The sequence below is a fragment of the Eriocheir sinensis genome, chromosome 32 (genome assembly GCF_024679095.1).
Source record: "Eriocheir sinensis breed Jianghai 21 chromosome 32, ASM2467909v1, whole genome shotgun sequence".
Lineage (NCBI taxonomy): Eukaryota > Metazoa > Arthropoda > Malacostraca > Decapoda > Varunidae > Eriocheir > Eriocheir sinensis.
In genome coordinates this window covers 17,568,398-17,573,480 of record NC_066540.1, presented here as the reverse complement: position 1 = coordinate 17,573,480, position 5,083 = coordinate 17,568,398, and positions in this window count along the sequence as shown.

The following is a 5,083-nucleotide window of genomic DNA, read 5'->3' as shown; positions in this document are numbered from 1 at the left end:
AGGAGGAGAAGAAGGAGAAGATAGATAGTATAGATAGATAGACAGATAGACAGACAGTTTCATATATTAACGTCGGCAACAAAATATCAATCAACACTTCAATTATATATAAAAAAAAACTCATTACGGATGTGTTTTAGGTCACTGGGAACGAGAAATCGGTACTATTATAGATATTTTATGACTTGAGGAAGAGGAGGAGGAGGAGAAAGAGGAGGAGGAGAAGAAGGAGGAGGAGGAGGAGGACGATTGGCAACCAGAAATGGATCTCAATATAGAAGTTTTATGATTCGAGGAGGAGGAGGAGGAGGAAGAGGAGGAGAAGGAGAAGAAGAAGGAGGAGGAGGAGGAGGAGGAGGACGATTGGCAACGAGAAATGGATATCAATATAGAAGTTTCATGATTCGAGGAGGAGGAGGAGGAGGAGGAAGAGGAGGAGGAGGAGGAGAAGGAGGAGAAGAAGAAGAAGGAGGAGGAGGAGGAGAAGAGACGTATTCATTTCAAGCGATTGGGAACGAGAAATCGCTATCAATATACAAGTTTTATGACTCGAGGAAGAGGAGGAGAAGGAGGAAGAGGAGGAGGAGGAATACAAAGGAGGAGGAGGAGGAAGAGGAGGAGGAATACATAGGAATACATAGGAGGAGGAGGAGGAAGAGGAGGAGGAGGAATACATAGGAATACATAGGAGGAGGAGGAGGAAGAGGAGGAGGAGGAATACATAGGAGGAGGCGGAGGATATGTCGCAAGAGTATGGTGCAAACAATCGCAAAGGTGAACAGTGCGTGTGTACGGGATTGAACTCTTGTGTAAAGGGGTTCAGAAGAGCCTGCCGATAATGTTTTTGTGTTGGCAGACTTTATTTTGTTTTTATGGTAAGGGAAGGCAACTCAAGGGAAACACACACACACACACACACACACACACACACACACATAAAATAAAGGTCTGCTTTAAGCGATGGTCCAACTGTCATCTCTTACTGAAGGAGAGAAGGAGGAGGAGAAGGAAAAAGAAAAAGGAGATGAAAAAGACCAGGAATAGAAGGAACACACACACACACACACACACACACACACATTAACACTCCTTCCTCTAACATCTAATCTCACTTCAACCAGGCGATTTATTTATCCACGCGAGTATCGACAATGTTTTCGACACCAGGGCAATAGGAAAGACTCGTACCGCCAAACGTTTGTGGGTCTTGTTACGAACGTTTTTCAAGGCCAGCGAGGACGGGAAAAGCACTTATGGCAACCCAACGTAACTCCTCGCTGGCCTTGAAAAACGTTCGTAACAAGACCCACAAACGTTTGACGGTACGAGTCTTTCCTTATAAATCTATCGCCAGGCTCAGAAATTACGGCCCCCATGGCAGCCCCCAACACAGTACACCTTCCGCGAGAGACTTTTGACACAGGTGGACCAAAACCTTCGGAAAGTTTGATAATATAGATCAAAGAATTGAAGCCGAGCATGGTAACAAGTATCCACGCAGAATCATGGGATATCGCTGAAATGACTCTGCCAAACCGACGACTTATATCCGTGAAGCTGATTCGAGGCCCATTACCTGCATGGCGCGCTGCCCAGGTGCCCCAAAAGCCGACCCTGCCCGCTAAGGTGTTGCTGTGAGAGACAACCCGGCATGGAGGAGGCCGAGGGGACGCCCACAGAACTCATGGCTAGAGCAAGTCGATGGATCCTGCTATGAGGTGCCTATGGGAAGGGGCCTGCATGGAGACTTGCTCGGAGGAACCCCTGCAGGGCCGCACACAGAAGGGGGGATCGGGGGTAGACTGACCCTTCCCCCATCTGCAAAATGGTCTACTATCGAAACCCAAAGGAAAACTGTTACGAAGAGCCCGTCTTTCGTTTTGACAGCAAGAAAATGCACCAAAGATGTCAATTTTTCAAAACCCTGAACGCCCCCGATAATTTGATTTGCTTCGCTTGCCATGCACTCGCCCCTCTCCGGGTGGCTACAGTGGTTGATACTTAGTGGAAAAAGACACCCTTTTTAGCTCTGGGTACGCCCCTGCCCCGGGAAGGCATCGTAGGGTGGGTGAGATATATGCCCCTGGTGATGGCTTGATCCACGCAGGTCGTAAAAATAAATGCTGGGAATAAACAAGTCTCCCTTAAAAGCCAATCTTCCCATGAGGCTCCTGAAAACATTAATAGTCCATACCAGCTCGCTACCACTGAAGAAAGATGAGTACTGTGATAGTGGTTTGATAAAGAAGTCGAAAAAATAAATCCTGGGAATTAACGAGTCTCCCTTAAAAGCCAACCTTCCCACGAGGCTCCTGAAAACATTAATAGTCCATACCAGCTCGCTACCACTGAAAAAAGATGAGTACTGTGATATAGTGGTTTGATAAAGTCGAAAAAATAAATCTTTCCTTCCTTATCAAACCACTATCACAGTATTCATCTTTCTTCAGTGGTAGCGAGCTGGTATGGACTATTAAATACATTCCAACATTGTGGTGATGATGATGGTGGTGATGGAGTGTTGTTGTTGATGGTGGTGGTTGGTGAAGAGGAAGAGGAGAGATCGAGGCTTTACAAGAACAAGGTGGAAGGGATAGGGTGGAGGATAGTAAAGAGAAAAGAGGAGATAGGAGAAAACTAATGGATAAAAGAGAGATTAAAGGACAAACGGAAATAGGGATGAGAGTTTAGAAGGAGGAGGAATAAGGAGAGAAGAGAAATAACAAGGGAGAAAGAGAGAAAGGTTAGGAGAGATATATATAGTAAAGGGAGAGATAAGATTCGTTAAAGGAGGGATAGAAAGGGTGAGGAGGGAGATAAGAGAGAAGAAAAAGGAAGATAAAATATTAGAAAAGAGAAAACGGGAGATAAAAACAGGAAAGATGGAAAATAAAAAAAAAGGAAAAAGTTAATTATGAAAGATGAAAGGATGAAGAGAGAGAGAGAGAGAGAGAGAGAGAGAGAGAGAGAGAGAGAGAGAGAGAGAGAGAGAGAGATTTCTTTTACTAATTTATGTTTTTTAATCATAATCTCATCGGCGGCTCCCTGAATACCCAGAGCCTACATGAGGGCCTCCAGGCAGCCTCCATGTATATAAATCCGCCACTCTCTCGTCAGGACCTCCGAGGACCCTGCATGAACCTCCGAGGCCTCTGCGTGAACCTCCGAGGCTCCTGCATGGACCTCCGAGGCTCCTGCATGGACCTCCGAGGCCTCTGCGTGAACCTCCGAGGCCTCTGCGTGAACCTCCGAGGCCCCTGCATGGATCTCTGAGGCCCCTGCATGAACCTCCAAGGCCCTATACGTGGACCTCCAAGGCCTTTTGAATGTGTCCACCCCTGTACTATGGGTGTTACGTACGCCACTGTATATAGATTAATTAAGTTCACAATGGAAATGAAAGAAGAAAACGAAGAAAACGAAGGAAATCAAGAGTAACTATACTAATGTGACCAGCAAGGATGAGTTACAGGATACAGGTTAATTAAGTCCACGATGGCATTAATAAAAGAGAGAAAGAAAGAAGAAAACGGAGGAAATCAAGAGTAACTATACTAATGTGACCAGCAAGGATGAGTTACAGGATACAGGTTAATTATAGTCCACGATGGCATTAATAAAAGAGAGAAAGAAAGAAGAAAACGGAGGAAATCAAGAGTAACTATACTAATGTGACCAGCAAGGATGAGTTACAGGATACAGGTTAATTAAGTCCACGATGGCATTGAAAAAAGAGAGAAAGAAAGAAGAAAACGGAGGAAATCAAGAGTAACTATACTAATGTGACCAGCAAGGATGATTTACAGGATACAGGTTAATTAAGTCCACGATGGCATTGAAAAAAGAGAGAAAGAAAGAAGAAAACGGAGGAAATCAAGAGTAACTATACTAATGTGACCAGCAAGGATGATTTACAGGATACAGGTTAATTAAGTCCACGATGGCATTAATAAAAGAGAGAAAGAAAGAAGAAAACGGAGGAAATCAAGAGTAACTATACTAATGTGACCAGCAAGGATGATTTACAGGATACAGGTTAATTATAGTCCACGATGGCATTAATAAAAGAGAGAAAGAAAGAAGAGAAATACCAGGAAGAAGAAAAAGAAGGAAATTAAACGGAAAAATAACAATGTGACCCGTTAGGATGATTTAGAAGATACATTAAGAAGTATTACCCGTTTATTCTTTCACATATAATAAAATAACGAAGATAATACAGTATAATAGAGTATAACACAATAGATACATCTGGCAAGGGTATGGAGGAAGGCTTCATTTACTTGACATAATAGACGTCGTGACATGAATAAATAGATAGATAGATAGATAGATAGATAGAATGTGATAAAGGAGAAGATGAAAAAGAAAAAAAAAAAGAAAATGAAGAAAAAGAGGAAGAAAAAGCAGTAAAAAGGGGACGTCTATTTTTAATTAATATCTGCTAACTCTAAACTGATTAGGATTTTAATGATAGTCTTTCCGGTGGATATTTGGAGAGAGAGAGAGAGAGAGAGACAGAGTACTGATTGCGATATTTCCATCTCTCTCTCTCTCTCTCTCTCTCTCTCTCTCTCTCTCTCCTTTATTATCATACCCAATGGTCGTTATATCAATCTTTGTCTAATAATAATAATAATAATGATAATAATAACTCTCTCTCTCTCTCTCTCTCTCTCTCTCTCTCTCTCTCTCTCTCTCTCTCTCTCTCTTTTTCCACACACACACACACACACACACACACACATATATAACCTCAAACCTTCCCCCCTCTCTCTTTCTCTCTCTCCTCCTCCTCTTATACACACATAATAAAACAATAAGACAGGTCGAGAGACACGCATTGAACAGGTAGTGTCCGAGTCTTCGTTTGAGCCTGAACATGACCTTGAGGCCTGAGAAGTTACCTGTATGTAATACCTGGGGGGTTGGGATGGCATACTAATCAATCATCTACTCATACTTTTCAATCCTCTGTTTCTTCACTAAATCAGCCTGTTTTGATCCTTTTACACTCCACTAATACACTTGATCTTTACATTATTTCATCAGTCAATCTATATTTTCTTTTTCCCGCGTACAC